We start from the raw sequence: 18,062 nt of genomic DNA on the forward strand, positions 1-18,062 counted from the left end.
GTAGTATGTAGGGGTCAGTATGTAGAATGTAGGGGTCAGTATGTAGAATGTAGGGGTCAGTATGTAGTATTTAGGGGTCAGTATGTCATAGTCAGGGCTGAACTACAACAGTTTCTGTTTGTTGGAGGCTGACGGTGTGTGTGTGTCGCAGGCTGACGATGTGTGTGTGTGTGTGTGTGTGTGTGTGTGTGTGTGTGTGTGTGTGTGTGTGTGTTGTGGTTGCTAGGCGATGGAGAGCAAGCTGCTGGTTGGAGGGAGGAACATCATGGATCACACCAGCGAACAGCAGAAGACCCTGGAGACACGCAGACAGGAGATCTCTGAGCAGGTACCTCCTATGGACATGATAGTAAAGACAACGCTTTTTATTGAACATCAACACAACCGTACTGTTTTCATCTGATTAGCTAGTTTTCCATCCAAATGGCGACAGATTTTCATGCAAATATTTTAAAATCTGCATATAAACAATATGAGCATTTTCACACCAAAGATGTTTCCATCATATTGACTTGTTGTGAATAAAATGCTGTGATGACCTAGTAGCAATAACTTACAAGTTAAATGGTTTCCATCGCATTTTCACCTCTACTGATGGTTCTGTCACTGAGAATGTTGTGTTGTATAGGGAGTGTTCTCTCTGGTACATGTTGTATAGGGAGTGTTCCCTCTCTAGTACATGTTGTATAGGGAGTGTTCCCTCTCTGGTACATGATGTATAGGGAGTGTTCCCTCTCTGGTACATGTTGTGTTGTATAGGGAGTGTTCCCTCTGGTACATGTTGTATAGGGAGTGTTCCCTCTCTGGTACATGATGTATAGGGAGTGTTCCCTCTCTGGTACATGTTGTGTTGTATAGGAGTGTTCCCTCTCTGGTACATGTTGTATAGGGAGTGTTCCCTCTCTGGTACATGTTGTATAGGGAGTGTTCCCTCTCTGGTACATGTTGTGTTGTATAGGGAGTGTTCCCTCTCTGGTACATGTTATATAGGGAGTGTTCCCTCTCTGGTACATGTTGTATAGGGAGTGTTCCCTCTCTGGTACATGTTGTGTTGTATAGGAGTGTTCCCTCTCTGGTACATGTTGTATAGGGAGTGTTCCTTCTCTGGTACATGTTGTATAGGGAGTGTTCCTTCTCTGGTACATGTTGTATAGGGAGTGTTCCCTCTCTGGTACATGTTGTGTTGTATAGGAGTGTTCCCTCTCTGGTACATGTTATATAGGAGTGTTCCCTCTCTGGTACATGTTGTATAGGAGTGTTCCCTCTCTGGTACATGTTGTATAGGGAGTGTTCCTTCTCTGGTAATTGTTGTATAGGGAGTGTTCCCTCTCTGGTACATGTTGTATAGGGAGTGTTCCCTCTCTGGTACATGTTGTGTTGTATAGGAGTGTTCCTCTCTGGTACATGTTATATAGGGAGTGTTCCCTCTCTGGTACATGTTATATAGGAGTGTTCCCTCTGGTACATGTTGTATAGGGAGTGTTCCCTCTGGTACATGTTGTATAGGAGTGTTCCTCTCTGGTACATGTTGTGTTGTATAGGAGTGTTCCCTCTCTGGTACATGTTATATAGGAGTGTTCCCTCTCTGGTACATGTTGTGTTGTATAGGGAGTGTTCCCTCTCTGGTACATGTTATATAGGGAGTGTTCCTTCTCTGGTACATGTTATATAGGGAGTGTTCCCTCTCTGGTACATGTTGTATAGGGAGTGTTCCCTCTCTGGTACATGTTGTATAGGGAGTGTTCCCTCTCTGGTACATGATGTATAGGGAGTGTTCCCTCTCTGGTACATGTTGTGTTGTATAGGGAGTGTTCCCTCTCTGGTACATGTTATATAGGGAGTGTTCCTCTCTGGTACATGTTGTATAGGGAGTGTTCCCTCTCTAGTACATGTTGTATAGAGTGTTCCCTCTGGTACATGTTGTATAGGGAGTGTTCCCTCTCTGGTACATGTTGTATAGGAGTGTTCCCTCTCTGGTACATGTTGTGTAGGGAGTGTTCCCTCTCTGGTACATGTTGTGTTGTATAGGGAGTGTTCCCTCTCTTGTACATGTTGTGTTGTATAGGGAGTGTTCCCTCTCTGGTACATGTTATATAGGAGTGTTCCCTCTCTGGTACATGTTGTATAGGAGTGTTCCCTCTGGTACATGTTGTATAGGGAGTGTTCCCTCTGGTACATGTTGTATAGGGTGTTCCCTCTGGTACATGTTGTATAGGGAGTGTTCCCTCTCTGGTACATGTTGTGTTGTATAGGAGTGTTCCCTCTCTGGTACATGTTATATAGGAGTGTTCCCTCTCTGGTACATGTTGTATAGGGAGTGTTCCCTCTCTGGGACATGTTATATAGGGAGTGTTCACTTTCTGGGACATGTTGTGTTATATAGGGAGTGTTCCCTCTCTGGGACATGTTGTGTTATACAGGAGTGTTCCCTCTCTGGTACATGTTGTGTTATATAGGGAGTGTTCCCTCTCTGGTCAGTCTCAGTCTCTCGGTCCCAGCTTTGATGCACCTGTACTGACGTCGCCTTCTGGATGATAAATCAAATCAAATCAAATTTTATTTGTCACATACACATGGTTAGCAGATGTTAATGCGAGTGTAGCGAAATGCTTGTGCTTCTAGTTCCGACAATGCAGTAATAAAAAGCAAGTAATCTAACTAACAATTCCAAAAAAACTACTGTCTTATACACAGTGTAAGGGGATAAAGAATATGTACATAAGGATATATGAATGAGTGATGGTACAGAGCAGCATAGGCAAGATACAGTAGATGATATCGAGTACAGTATATACATATGAGATAAGTATGTAAACCAAGTGGCATAGTTAAAGTGGCTAGTGATACATGTATTACATAAGGATGCAGTCGATGATATAGAGTACAGTATCAACGTATGCATATGAGATGAACAATGTAGGGTAAGTAACATTATATAAGGTAGCATTGTTTAAAGTGGCTAGTGATATATTTACATCATTTCCCATCAATTCCCATGATTAAAGTGGCTGGAGTAGAGTCAGTGTCATTGACAGTGTGTTGGCAGTAGCCACTCAATGTTAGTGGTGGCTGTTTAACAGTCTGATGGCCTTGAGATAGAAGCTGTTTTTCAGTCTCTCGGTCCCAGCTTTGATGCACCTGTACTGACCTCGCCTTCTGGATGACAGCGGGGTGAACAGGCAGTGGCTCGGGTGGTTGATGTCCTTGATGATCTTTATGGCCTTCCTGTAGCATCGGGTGGTGTAGGTGTCCTGGAGGGCAGGTAGTTTGCCCCCGGTGATGCGTTGTGCAGACCTCACTACCCTCTGGAGAGCCTTACGGTTGAGGGCGGTGCAGTTGCCATACCAGGCGGTGATACAGCCCGCCAGGATGCTCTCGATTGTGCATCTGTAGAAGTTTGTGAGTGCTTTTGGTGACAAGCCGAATTTCTTCAGCCTCCTGAGGTTGAAGAGGCGCTGCTGCGCCTTCCTCACGATGCTGTCTGTGTGAGTGGACCAATTCAGTTTGTCTGTGATGTGTATGCCGAGGAACTTAAAACTTGCTACCCTCTCCACTACTGTTCCATCGATGTGGATAGGGGGTGTTCCCTCTGCTGTTTCCTGAAGTCCACAATCATCTCCTTAGTTTTGTTGACGTTGAGTGTGAGGTTATTTTCCTGACACCACACTCCGAGGGCCCTCACCTCCTCCCTGTAGGCCGTCTCGTCGTTGTTGGTAATCAAGCCTACCACTGTTGTGTCGTCCGCAAACTTGATGATTGAGTTGGAGGCGTGCATGGCCACGCAGTCGTGGGTGAACAGGGAGTACAGGAGAGGGCTCAGAACGCACCCTTGTGGGGCCCCAGTGTTGAGGATCAGCGGGTAGGAGATGTTGTTGACTACCCTCACCACCTGGGGGCGGCCCGTCAGGAAGTCCAGTACCCAGTTGCACAGGGCGGGGTCGAGACCCAGGGTCTCGAGCTTGATGACGAGCTTGGAGGGTACTATGGTGTTGAATGCCGAGCTGTAGTCGATGAACAGCATTCTCACATAGGTATTCCTCTTGTCCAGATGGGTTAGGGCAGTGTGCAGTGTGGTTGAGATTGCATCGTCTGTGGACCTATTTGGGCGGTAAGCAAATTGGAGTGGGTCAAGGGTGTCAGGTAGGGTGGAGGTGATATGGTCCTTGACTAGTCTCTCAAAGCACTTCATGATGACGGATGCGAGTGCTACGGGGCGGTAGTCGTTTAGCTCAGTTACCTTAGCTTTCTTGGGAACAGGAACAATGGTGGCCCTCTTGAAGCATGTGGGAACAGCAGACTGGTATAGGGATTGATTGCATATGTCCGTAAACACACCGGCCAGCTGGTCTGCGCATGCTCTGAGGGCGCGGCTGGGGATGCCGTCTGGGCCTGCAGCCTTGCGAGGGTTAACACGTTTAAATGTCTTACTCACTTCGGCTGCAGTGAAGGAGAGACCGCATGTTTCCGTTGCAGGCCGTGTCAGTGGCACTGTATTGTCCTCAAAGCGGGCAAAAAGTTATTTAGTCTGCCTGGGAGCAAGACATCCTGGTCCGTGACTGGGCTGGGTTTCTTCCTGTAGTCCGTGATTGACTGTAGACCCTGCCACATACCTCTTGTGTCTGAGCCGTTGAATTGAGATTCTACTTTGTCTCTGTACTGGCGCTTAGCTTGTTTGATAGCCTTGCGGAGGGAATAGCTGCACTGTTTGTATTCAGTCATGTTACCAGACACCTTGCCCTGATTAAAAGCAGTGGTTCGTGCCTTCAGTTTCACACGAATGCTGCCATCAATCCACGGTTTCTGGTTAGGGAATGTTTTAATCGTTGCTATGGGAACGACATCTTCAACGCACGTTCTAATGAACTCGCACACCAAATCAGCGTATTCGTCAATATTGTTATCTGACGCAATACGAAACATATCCCAGTCCACGTGATGGAAGCAGTCTTGGAGTGTGGAGTCAGCTTGGTCGGACCAGCGTTGGACAGACCTCAGCGTGGGATCCTCTTGTTTTAGTTTCTGTCTGTAGGCAGGGATCAACAAAATGGAGTCGTGGTCAGCTTTTCCGAAAGGGGAGCGGGGCAGGGCCTTATATGCGTCGCGGAAGTTAGAGTAACAATGATCCAAGGTCTTTCCACCCCTGGTTGCGCAATCGATATGCTGATAAAATTCAGGGAATCTTGTTTTCAGATTAGCCTTGTTAAAATCCCCAGCTACAATGAATGCAGCCTCCGGATAAATGGTTTCCAGTTTGCAGAGAGTTAAATAAATTTCGTTCAGAGCCATCGATGTGTCTGCTTGGGGGGGGGATATATACGGCTGTGATTATAATCGAAGAGAATTCTCTTGGTAGATAATACGGTCTACATTTGATTGTGAGGAATTCTAAATCAGGTGAACAGAAGGATTTGAGTTCCTGTATGTTTCTTTCATCACACCATGTCACGTTAGCCATAAGGCATACGCCCCCGCCCCTTGTGGGATCTTGATTTTGTAGTGTTGCTTTTTAGCCCTACAAAGCTGGACGTTTCGTTTGTTACTCTTTCTTGTTTTGTGCCGGTTATCATCAATAAAAATGATTAACCTACCCCACGCTGCATCTTGGTCCGACCATCCTTCCAACAACGATCGTTACAGAGGTGTTAATAAAATTGTGTTTGTGTTGTAGAGAGAAAGGGATGTTGTTAAAGTTGTTTATTTTGTAGAGTCGCAGAAAAAGGAAGGTGTTTAACTTTAATAAAGTTGTGTTTGTATTATAGAGTTGTAGAGAGGAGATGTCAATAAAGTTTTGTTTATATTATAGAGTCGTAGAGAGAGGGAGATGTTAATAAAGTTGTGTTTGTGTTTTTGAGAGAGGGAGATGTTAATAAAGTTGTGTTTGTGTTGTAGAGAGAGGGAGATGTTAATAAAGTTGTGTTTGTGTTGTAGAGAGAGGGAGATGTTAATAAAGTTGTGTTTGTGTTGTAGAGAGAAGGAGATGTTAATAAAGTTGTGTTTGTGTTGTAGAGAGAGGGAGATGTTAATAAAGTTGTGTTTGTATTGTAGTCGTAGAGAGAGAGAGATGTTAATAAAGTTGTGTTTGTGTTGTAGAGAGAAGGAGATGTTAATAAAGTTGTGTTTGTGTTGTAGAGAGAGGAGATGTTAATAAAGTTGTGTTTGTATTGTAGAGTCGTAGAGAGAGGGAGATGTTAATAAAGTTGTGTTTGTATTGTAGAGTCGTAGAGAGAGGGAGATGTTAATAAAGTTGTGTTTGTATTGTAGAGTTGTAGAGAGAGGAGATGTTAATAAAGTTGTGTTTGTGTTGTAGAACGAGGGAGATGTTAATAAAGTTGTGTTGTAGAGAGAGGAAGATGTTAATAAAGTTGTGTTTGTATTGTAGCGTCGTAGAGAGAGGAGATGTTAATAAAGTTGTGTTTGTGTTGTAGAGTCGTAGAGAGGAGATGTTAATAAAGTTGTGTTTGTATTGTAGCGTCGTAGAGAGAGGGAGATGTTAATAAAGTTGTGTTTGTGTTGTAGAGAGAGGGAGATGTTAATAAAGTTGTGTTTGTGTTGTAGAGTCGTAGAGAGGAGATGTTAATAAAGTTGTGTTTGTGTTGTAGAGAGAGGGAGATGTTAATAAAGTTGTGTTTGTATTATAGAGTTGTAGAAAGAGGGAGATGTTAATAAAGTTGTGTTTGCATTATAGAGTCGTAGAGAGAGGGAGATATTAATAAAGTTGTGTTTGTATTGTAGAGTCGTAGAGAGAGGGAGATTCTGCAGCAGGTGATGGTTCAGGATGAAGAGACTCTAGAACTCAGAGAGACATTCTCCTCCCTGCAACAGGAGGTGGAGGCCAAGACCAAGAAGCTCAAGAAGGTGAGACTTAAAACACTGTATTGTTTCTCATTAATTGTATTGTTGTTGAAGTGACAAAAAAAGTTATCTGTTGTAGCTCTATCTATCTGCTGTAGCTCTAAGCAACGCTGAAGTGTGTCTGCTCTGTCTGTTGCAGCTCCATGCTAAGCTGCAGTGTGTCTGTTCCGTCTGTTGTAGCTTTATGCTAAGCTGCAGCGTGTTTGTTCTATCTGTTGTAGCTCTATGCTAAGATGCAGTGTGTCTGTTCTGCTGTGTTGTAGCTCTATGCTAAGATGCAGTGTGTCTGTTCCGTCTGTTGTAGCTCTATGCTAAGCTGCAGCGTGTCTGTTCTATCTGTTGTAGCTCTATGCTAAGATGCAGTGGGTCTGTTCTGCTGTGTTGTAGCTCTATGCTAAGCTGCAGTGTGTCTGTTCTACTGTGTTGTAGCTCTATGCTAAGCTGCAGTGTGTCTGTTCTACTGTGTTGTAGCTCTATGCTAAGCTGCAGTGTGTGAAGGCTGAGATCCAGGATGTTAATGATGAGCACGTCAGGAGTCGACAGGAGCTGGAGCAGACGCAGAACCAACTCACCAGAGAACTCAAGTTCAAGTAAGTCCAACACACGCGCACCCAAAAACACACACACACACACGTGCACACATACACACAAAAACATGCACACACACACCCCACACACAAACACAAGCACACATATATGATGTGATTACAGTCAGCTATTGTTCAAAAGTATATATTCTCTTTCCGGTGTGTGTGTGTGTGTATTTGTGTGTGTGTGTGTGTATATATAAATGTGTGTGAGGTGTGTGTGTGTGTATATTAGTGTGTGTGTGTGTGTGAGGTGTGTGTGTGTGTATTAATGTGTGTGTGTGTGTGTGTATATTAATGTGTGTGTGTGTGTGTACATTAATGTGTGTGTGTGTGTGTGTGTGTGAGGTGTGTGTGTGTGTATTAATGTGTGTGTGTGTGTGTGTATATTAATGTGTGTGTGTGTGTATATTAATGTGTGTGTGTGTGTGTGTGTGTGAGGTGTGTGTGTGTATATTAGTGTGTGTGTGTGTGTGTGTGTGTGTGTGAGGTGTGTGTGTGTGTATATTAATGTGTGTGTGTGTGTATATTAATGTGTGTGTGAGGTGTGTGTGTGTGTATATTAGTGTGTGTGTGTGTGTGTGTGGTGTGTGTGTGTGTATTAATGTGTGTGTGTGTGTATATTAATGTGTGTGTGTGTGTATATTAATGTGTGTGCGCGTATATTGATGTGTGTGTGTATATTGATGTGTGTGTGTATATTGATGTGTGTGTGTATATTAATGTGTGTGTGTGTGTGTGTGTGTGTGTGTGTGTGTGTGTGTGTGTGTGTGTGTGTGTGTGTGTGTGTGGTGTGTGTGTATATTCGTGTGTGTGTGTGTATATTAATGTGTGTGTGTGTGTGTATATTAATGTGTGCGCGTATATTGATGTGTGTGTGTATATTGATGTGTGTGTATATTAATGTGTGTGTGTATATTAATGTGTGTGTGTGTGTGTGTGTGTGTGTGTGTGTGTGTGTGTGTGTGTGTGTGTGTGTGTGTGTGTGTGTGTGTGTGTGTGTGTGAGGTGTGTGTGTGTATATTCGTGTGTGTGTGTGTATATTAATGTGTGTGTGTATATTAATGTGTGTGTGTGTGTGTGTATATTAATGTGTGTGTGTGTGTGTGAGGTGTGTGTGTGTGTGTATATTAATGTGTGTGTGAGGTGTGTGAGTGTATATTAGTGTGTGTGTGTGTGTGTGAGGTATGTGTGTGTGTGTATATTAATGTGTGTATGTGTATATTAATGTGTGTGAGGTGTGTGTGTGTGTATATTAATGTGTGTGTGTGTGTATATTAATGTGTGTGTGTGTGTGTGTGTGTGTGTGTGTGTGTGTGTGTATATTAATGTGTGTGTGTGTATATTAATGTGTGTGTGCATATTACTGTGTGTGTGTGTGTGTGTGTGTATATTAATGTGTGTGTGTATATTAATGTGTGTGTGTGTGTGTGTGTGAGGTGTGTGTGTGTGTGTGTGTAGGTGTGTGTGTGTGTGTGTGTGTCTTTGTGTGTATATTAATGTGTGTGTGTGTGTGTGTGTGTATATTAATGTGTGTGTGTGTGTGAGAGGTGTGTGTGTGTATATTACTGTGTGTGTGTATATTAATGTGTGTGTGCATATTAATGTGTGTGTGTATATTAATGTGTGTGTGTGTGTGTGTGTGGTGTGTGTGTGTGTGTGTGTGTGTGTGTGTGTGTTTGTGTGTATATTAATGTGTGTGTGTATATTAATGTGTGTGTGAGGTGTGTGTGTGTGTGTGTATTAATGTGTGTGTGTGTGTGAGAGGTGTGTGTGTGTATATTAATGTGTGTGTGAGGTGTGTGTGTGTATATTAATGTGTGTGTGTGTATATTAATGCGTGTGTGTATATTAATGTGTGTGTGTGTGTGTGTGTGAAGTGTGTGTGTGTATGTGTGTGTGTGTGTGTGTGTGTGTTTGTGTGTATATTAATGTGTGTGTGTATATTAATGTGTGTGTGAGGTGTGTGTGTGTGTGTATATTAATGTGTGTGTGTGTGTGAGAGGTGTGTGTGTGTATATTAATGTGTGTGTGAGGTGTGTGTGTGTATATTAGTGTGTGTGTGTGTGAGGTGTGTGTGTGTATATTAATGTGTGTGTGTGTGTATATATTAATGTGTGTGTGTGTGTGTATATTAATGTGTTTGTGTGTATATTAGTGTGTGTGTGTATATATTAATGTGTGTGTGTGTGAGGTGTGTGTGTGTGTGTGTGTGTATATTAGTGTGTGTGTGTGTGTGTGTGTGTGTGTGAGGTGTGTGTGTGTGTGTGTGTGTATATATTAATGTGTGTGTGTGTGTGTGAGGTGTGGGTGTATATTAATGTGTGTGTGTGTATATTAATGTGTGTGTGTGTGTGTGTGTGTATATATTAATGTGTGTGTGAGAATGTGAGAATGCTGTTCATCGACTACAGCTCGGCATTTAACACCATAGTGCCCTCCAAGCTCTTCATCAAGCTCGAGACCCTGGGTCTGGACCCCGCCCTGTGCAACTGGGTACTGGACTTCCTGACGGGCCGCCCCAGGTGGTGAGGGTAGGAAACAACATCTCCACCCCGCTGATGCTCAACACTGGGGCCCCACAAGGGTGCGTTCTGAGCCCTCTCCTGTACTCCTTGTTCACCCACGACTGCGTGGCCACGCACGCCTCCACTCTCAATCATCAAGTTTGCAGACGACACAACAGTGGTAGGCTTGATTACCAACAACGACGAGACGGCCTACAGGGAGGAGGTGAGGGCCCTCGGAGTGTTGTGTCAGGAAAATAACCTCACACTCAACGTCAACAAAACTAAGGAGATGATTGTGGACTTCAGGAAACAGCAGAGGGAACACCCCCCTATCCACATCGATGGAACAGTAGTGGAGAGGGTAGTAAGTTTTAAGTTCCTCGGCGTACACATCACAGACAAACTGAATTGGTCCACCCACACAGACAGCATCGTGAAGAAGGCGCAGAAGCGCCTCTTCAACCTCAGGAGGCTGAAGAAATTCGGCTTGTCACCAAAAGCACTCACAAACTTCTACAGATGCACAATCGAGAGCATCCTGTTGGGCTGTATCACCGCCTGGTACGGCAACTGCTCCGCCCACAACCGTAAGGCTCTCCAGAGGGTAGTGAGGTCTGCACAACGCATCACCGGGGGCAAACTACCTGCCCTCCAGGACACCTACACCACCCGATGTCACAGGAAGGCCATAAAGATCATCAAGGACAGCAACCACCCGAGCCACTGCCTGTTCACCCCGCTATCATCCAGAAGGCGAGGTCAGTACAGGTGCATCAAAGCTGGGACCGAGAGACTGAAAACAGCTTCTATCTCAAGGCCATCAGACTGTTAAACAGCCACCACTAACATTGAGTGGCTGCTGCCAACACACTGACTCCACTCCAGCCACTTTAATAATGGGAATTGATGTGAATTGATGTAAAATATATCACTAGCCACTTTAAACAATGCTACCTAACATAATGTTTACATACCCTCCATTATTCATCTCATATGTATACGTATATACTGTACTCTATATCATCTACTGCATCCTTCTGTAATACATGTATCACTAGCCACTTTAACTATGCCACTTTGTTTACATACTCATCTCATATGTATATACTGCACTCAATACCATCTACTGTATCTTTCCTATGCCGCTCTGTACCATCACTCATTCATATATCTTTATGTACATATTCTTTATCCCCTACACTTGTGTCTATAAGGTAGTAGTTTTGGAATTGTTAGCTAGATTACTTGTTGGTTATTACTGCATTGCCGGAACTAGAAGCACAAGCATTTCGCTACACTCGCACTAACATCTGCTAACCATGTGTATGTGACAAATAAAATGTGATTTGATTTGAAGGTGTGTATATTAGTGTGTGAGGTGTGTGTGTGTGTATATTAATGTGTGTGTGTATATTAGTGTGTGTGTGTGTGTGTGTGTGTGTGTGTGTATATATTAATGTGTGTGTGTGTGTGTGAGAGGTGTGTGTGTGTGTGTGTATATTAATGTGTGTGTGTGTGACGTGTGTGTGTATATTAATGTGTGTGTGTGTGTGTGTATATTAGTGTGTGTGTGTGTGTGTGTGTGTATATATTAATGTGTGTGTGTGTGTGAGGTGTGTGTGTGTATATTAGTGTGTGTGTGTGTATGAGGTGTGTGTGTGTATATATATTAATGTGTGTGTGTGTGTGAGGTGTATATTAGTGTGTGTGAGGTGTGTGTGTGTGTATATTAATGTGTGTGTATATATTAATGTGTGTGTGTATATTAATGTGTGTGTGTGTGTGTGTGTGTATATATTGATGTGTGTGTGTGTGTGTGTGTGTGTGTGTGTGTGTATATATTGATGTGTGTGTGTGTGTGTGTGTGTGTGTATATATTCATGTGTGTGTGTGTGTGTGTGTGTGTGTGTATTAATGTGTGTGTATATTAATGTGTGTGTGTGTGTGTGTGTGTGTGTATATTCATGTGTGTGTATATTAATGTGTATGTGTGTGTGTGTGTATATTAATGTGTGTGTGTGTAGGTATCTGATCATAGAGAACTTCATTCCTCCTGAGGAGAAGAATAAGATCATGAACAGACTTACCCTTGACCCTGAGGAGGACCAGTGGAAGTTCCAACTCCTCACCCCCTCCGAGAGGTCAGGGTGTGTGTATCTGTATCGGTGTCTCTGCGTGTGTGTGTTCATGTGTCTGTCTGTCTGTGTGACTCACGATTGAACAGCCATGGGTTTGACTATAAACAAATAATTGGCAGTCTGGGCCACGTACACAGGCTCACAGTAGACAGGCTGACTGTAGACAGGCTGACTGTAGACAGGCTGACAGTAGACAGGCTGACAGTAGACAGGCTGACAGTAGACAGGCTGACTGTAAACAGGCTGACAGTAGACAGGCTGACTGTAGACAGGCTGACAGTAAACAGGCTGACTGTAAACAGGCTGACTGTAGACAGGCTGACAGTACATTACCTACAGATTGACAAAGGGTAGTACGGTGATCCGTCTATCTGTGTGGAGAACAAGGTACTTTCTGTATCCGTGAGTGTCCATCTGGGACCTTTTGAATTGTTAGAATACTTCTGTAATATAATATGTGGTATGTTCAATTATATTTTCTATTTTCAATTCTCTCCATCGGTTCAGTCAGATGAAGAAGAGGCTAGCCTCGGCAGTCGGATACAAACGACCAATCAGCCAGTACGCACGGGTTGCCTTAGCGATGGGCGCCCACTCCAGATACCGGGTAGGAGAGAGTGTGTGATGGAGTGAATGAAAATGGTCAGTAGGTGTATAACTTCTTCCCCAGGCACAGCACATATACACCTGGGATATCAACCATTCAAAGTTGTCCCAAACCAAATTTACACGTCGAGGGCAAATTCTTAGGTCGTAAACGATTGTGGGATGTCTTGGCTCCTGGTCCAGTGAGTCTGCTGATTTAACTATGTCTTGGCTCCTGGTCCAGTGAGTCTGCTGATTTAACTATGTCTTGGCTCCTGGTCCAGTGAGTCTGCTGATTTAACTATGTCTTGGCTCCTGGTCCAGTGAGTCTGCTGATTTAACTATGTCTTGGCTCCTGGTCCAGTGAGTCTGCTGATTTAACTATGTCTTGGCTCCTGGTCCAGTGAGTCTGCTGATTTAACTATGTCTTGGCTCCTGGTCCAGTGAGTCTGCTGATTTAACTATGTCTTGGCTCCTGGTCCAGTGAGTCTGCTGATTTAACTATGTCTTGGCTCCTGGTCCAGTGAGTCTGCTGATTTAACTATGTCTTGGCTCCTTGTCCAGTGAGTCTGCTGATTTAACTATGTCTTGGCTCCTGGTCCAGTGAGTCTGCTGATTTAACTATGTCTTGGCTCCTGGTCCAGTGAGTCTGCTGATTTAACTATGTCTTGGCTCCTGGTCCAGTGAGTCTGCTTATTTAACTATGTCTTGGCTCCTGGTCCAGTGAGTCTGCTGATTTAACTATGTCTTGGCTCCTTGTCCAGTGAGTCTGCTGATTTAACTATGTCTTGGCTCCTCATTCAATGAGGCTGCTGATTTAACTATGTCTTGGCTCCTCGTCCAATGAGTCTGCTGATTTAACTATGTCTTGGCTCCTCGTCCAATGAGTCTGCTGATTTAACTATGTCTTGGCTCCTGGTCCAGTGAGTCTGCTGATTTAACTATGTCTTGGCTCCTCATTCAATGAGGCTGCTGATTTAACTATGTCTTGGCTCCTCGTCCAATGAGTCTGCTGATTTAACTATGTCTTGGCTCCTCGTCCAATGAGTCTGCTGATTTAACTATGTCTTGGCTCCTGGTCCAGTGAGTCTGCTGATTTAACTATGTCTTGGCTCCTCGTCCAATGAGTCTGCTGATTTAACTATGTCTTGGCTCCTCGTCCAATGAGTCTGCTGATTTAACTATGTCTTGGCTCCTGGTCCAGTGAGTCTGCTGATTTAACTATGTCTTGGCTCCTCATTCAATGAGGCTGCTGATTTAACTATGTCTTGGCTCCTCGTCCAATGAGTCTGCTGATTTAACTATTAGTTCGGTCAGATCTGCCTTTATCGTGTAGTGTGGTTGTGTTACGAGCCGATCCAGGTGACTGACCAATAGAAACACGGCTGACACTGAGTATAATACCATTATTGTGGAATGTTTACATGCTGTGGCAGAATAACGAATAATAATCTTGGATGTAGATCCAAACACGGCTGTAGTTGACGCAACCTTGACGTCAGCTGATGTATCCTTGCAAACAGAACTGAAACAATCTAGCCAGGTTGATATGAAGATTTTAATTTGGTAACATCGCGCAATGTGACGTGATAATGGTAAAGTACTGAATCTGATGTACAGTGTGGGCGTGACCATACAATTCTATGGAAGTGACCTACTGAGTAAAGTATTTGTCATCATTTCATTTTGGCAAATCACACGACTGCGAGGTGTTTTGTAGGAGATGATTGGTTGGTAGATTAAGCCGATGTGAGTTTTTTCTCATCTTCTGCATTGGCTAATGAAGGCCCATTTCAGCGTATTGGTCCACCACGCTCTTAGCAAAATGTGCGCTGAAGTGTCTGGGAAGGAGATTAGCAGGTATACTGACCCTGGCCCCTGACCCTTGTTAGCCGTGCTAAAACCTGCTACTGTACAGCAAAAATTACCTGACCGCTCTGTTTCCTCGTGTGTTGTGTATGTGTGTAGGCTGAAAACATCCTGTTCTTGGAGCTGGACATGAGTCCTCCCACCACAGTCTCATTGGACCACTGGCCCTCAGAGGTGCGGCCTAACTGTAGCCCCTCTCCCACAGACAACGTTCCCTACAGGGAGAGAGTCACACGCGTCCGCAAGTCACGCTCCTGGTGAGACACACCATAGAAAATGATAGATGCCTCTAGTGCCCACAGGCAATATTAGCATGGCCAGCGTCATTGAGGGCTTCCACCATTTTAATGTAGTCAACTGGGTGGGACTTCATTGGCTGATCCCTCCTGATGACCCTGTTGGAGTCATGTCCAGGTCATCAGGAGGGATCCACCAGTGATGAAGAAGACATTTGACTACTTCAGAATGATCACAGATACTATGATGCCTCACACAGTCTGCTGTCTGGCATGTTCTCCTATTGGCTGTCTATTCTCACCTCTTCACCTGCGTCTCTGCTATTTGTCATATCCTGTCCCTGTGTGATTCCATATCCTGTCCCTGTGTGATGCCATATCCTGTCCCTGTGTGTGATGTCATATCTTCCTGTTCCAGGTGTCAGGCCCCACGAGCCATCACTTCCTCCTCCTCTACGGTTTCCCTGGCAACCCATTCTACTGCCACGCCCAGTACTGCCCAGTGAATACCGGCCTCTCCCTACCTACCTCTACTCTCTCTCTCTCTCTTTTCTCTGGTGTACTCTTTACAGCAGCCTGCTAACTCCTCCCCTTTCCTCTCTTGACCAATCAGCTCTCAGGAGTGGGAAACCACTCAACAGTCTTTGCCTATGCTGCCTCATGATTGGTTGATCACTGCCATGGGAGAAGCCAAAACCTGATTGACAGAAACAGATCTACTGCCTCAAGGACTCCACTACCCAGACTACCCTGGGGGAATGAAGGAGAAACCATCCATCATTCTCTCGCTCCTCATTCCTGCAGGAGCTCTGCCTGTCTGTCTGTCTGTCTGTGCATTTTGGCAGCCCAGGGGAGTCAGAAGTGAAACTCACAATAAATAAAGACAGCAGGAAACTGATTTGTGGTGCTCAAAACAAGGTAGTTATTTAAGAGGTTAGGGGGAAAGGTTCAACTGAAAGGCCTATCAGGTAACTGGTGGGTCACACTGTGTCCGGCGTGGCGGCTCCTCCAACAGCCTGTGTTAATGAACAAAACAAAATAGAGAGAGAGAGAGAGAGAGAGAGAGAGAGCGATGAGTCCGCAGATTCACCCCTTGCTCTCAACCCAGGAATAGGTCCCCTTCCTTTGGGGCAAAGAACAGGAAGACAGAGAAACAGGTGAGTCAAACATTGCCTAGTATCTCCTTTGTCGTTGGATCGAAGTGCTTATCATACCCACTCCAGTTCTTCTGAGGACTAGATGTCGTACCCTCTGCCTGTCTGCTCAACCGCCCGCGTGGGCTAGACGTACCCTCTGCCTCAGTGGCAGAACTAGAGTTTTATACATGGGATGGCCAAGGCTACTTCAGGGGGTCCATAGAACATACCAGTAAATTAGTGTTTAACCCTAACCTGGCATCTAAGGAGCTAGGTAGAAGTGATCATTCGAGGTAGAAGTGATCATTCACTGAACCCGGAGTTCTTCAATGTGGCAGATAGTGAGGTCCATAAGGGTTACTTCACTAGAATTCAATGTGAGGTCCATAAGGGTTACTTCACTAGAATTCAATGTGGCAGATAGTGAGGTCCATAAGAGTTACTTCACTAGAATTCAATGTGGCAGATAGTGAGGTCCATAAGGGTTACTTCACTAGAATTCAATGTGACAGATAGTGAGGTCCATAAGGGTTACTTCACTAGAATTCAATGTGGCAGATAGTGAGGTCCATAAGAGTTACTTCACTAGAATTCAATGTGGCAGATAGTGAGGTCCATAAGGGTTACTTCACTAGAATTCAATGTGGCAGATAGTGAGGTCCATAAGGGTTACTTCACTAGAATTCAATGTGACAGATAGTGAGGTCCATAAGGGTTACTTCACTAGAATTCAATGTGGCAGATAGTGAGGTCCATAAGAGTTACTTCACTAGAATTCAATGTGGCAGATAGTGAGGTCCATAAGGGTTACTTCACTAGAATTCAATGTGGCAGATAGTGAGGTCCATAAGGGTTACTTCACTAGAATTCAATGTGACAGATAGTGAGGTCCATAAGGGTTACTTCACTAGAATTCAATGTGTCAGATAGTGAGGTCCATAAGGGTTACTTCACTAGAATTCAATGTGACAGATAGTGAGGTCCATAAGGGTTACTTCACTAGAATTCTATAACATACTATGAATAGTCAGTGTCTCTACCTCAGAACTGCAGCTCCATTTCTCTCTCTCTCTCTCTCTCTCTCTCTCTCTCTCTCTCTCTCTCTCTCTCTCTCTCTCTCTCTCTCTCACACACACACACTGTACTCACATACTGGAGAGACTTGGGTCACTCTGTTTTCATGAATATATAATCTGGGTCTATAAGAAAATTAAGCTCAAGCACCAAGGAGATAAGATAAGATTTGTGTGTTTGTCACTTTCGTTGAATGGAGGAGACCAAGGCGCAGCGTGATGTTACTTTAAGGAAGACAAAGACCACTAAACAAACTATACAAAAACAACAAACCGAATGTGAAGCTACATTTTTTATTTTTTATAATTTATTACATTCAATACCATTCATACTTTACAAAATCATAATTCTCATTCATTCTTAAATCATGCCATTTTTAACTTACAAAATAAACCACCAACCTCAGGGGAGCATCGTCCCTCCCCGTCATACCTAACCAATACCTTTCCCTATCTCCCCGTCCCTAATCTATCCCCTTATAAATCTAAATCTATCACTCCCAGCCCTAAACCCCCCTTCCACCTCTCCCGTGCCGCATGCTGCCCCCACTTCCTCTCCTCCCTCTTCATCCTCCCCCTTAAATCTCCTTCCACCCTCCTCACTATCCCTTCCACCCCCACTCTCTCCCTGTCTTGACCAAGTTCTGCCTGGCCTCCCACAGCCCCCGTTTAAAGAGACTCAAGAGAAGCCAGAGCAGAAACCTGTCCCTATCCGTTCCCCTCGCTCTCCCTACACCTCTCTCTAACCTGGCCCATGTCAACACAAAATCACATCTTACCAAACCTAACAACACCCGTGCCCTAGCCCATACTACTCCGGCAAAGGCACAGTCCCAAAAGGCATGGCACACAGTCTCCTCCCTGCCACAAGCAGATCTTGGACAGGTGGGGATCTCGCCAAACTATGCCGGTACATGATGGAACGTACCGGCAAGCACTTGTGGGGGCTCAACCAATTCAGGTCCTTGAGCCTGTTGTCCAGGCCCCGCGCCTGCACTCCCTCCCAGACCACTGCCGAGATGCCCACTACAGGCGCCGGACTCCCTGCCTGTCTGACCTCCTCGTACAGGTGCCTG

The 18,062-nt window shown here is 44.6% G+C and overlaps 1 pseudogene; it reads left to right on the plus strand.

Annotated features, from left to right (window-relative positions):
* LOC112238156 overlaps positions 1-16,331 on the plus strand; it is a 33,735-nt pseudogene extending 17,404 nt beyond the window's left edge.
* Positions 16,332-18,062: the final 1,731 nt, after the last annotated feature.

Source organism: Oncorhynchus tshawytscha, linkage group LG05 (assembly GCF_018296145.1).
Source record: "Oncorhynchus tshawytscha isolate Ot180627B linkage group LG05, Otsh_v2.0, whole genome shotgun sequence".
In the NCBI taxonomy this organism is placed as follows: Eukaryota; Metazoa; Chordata; class Actinopteri; order Salmoniformes; family Salmonidae; genus Oncorhynchus; species Oncorhynchus tshawytscha.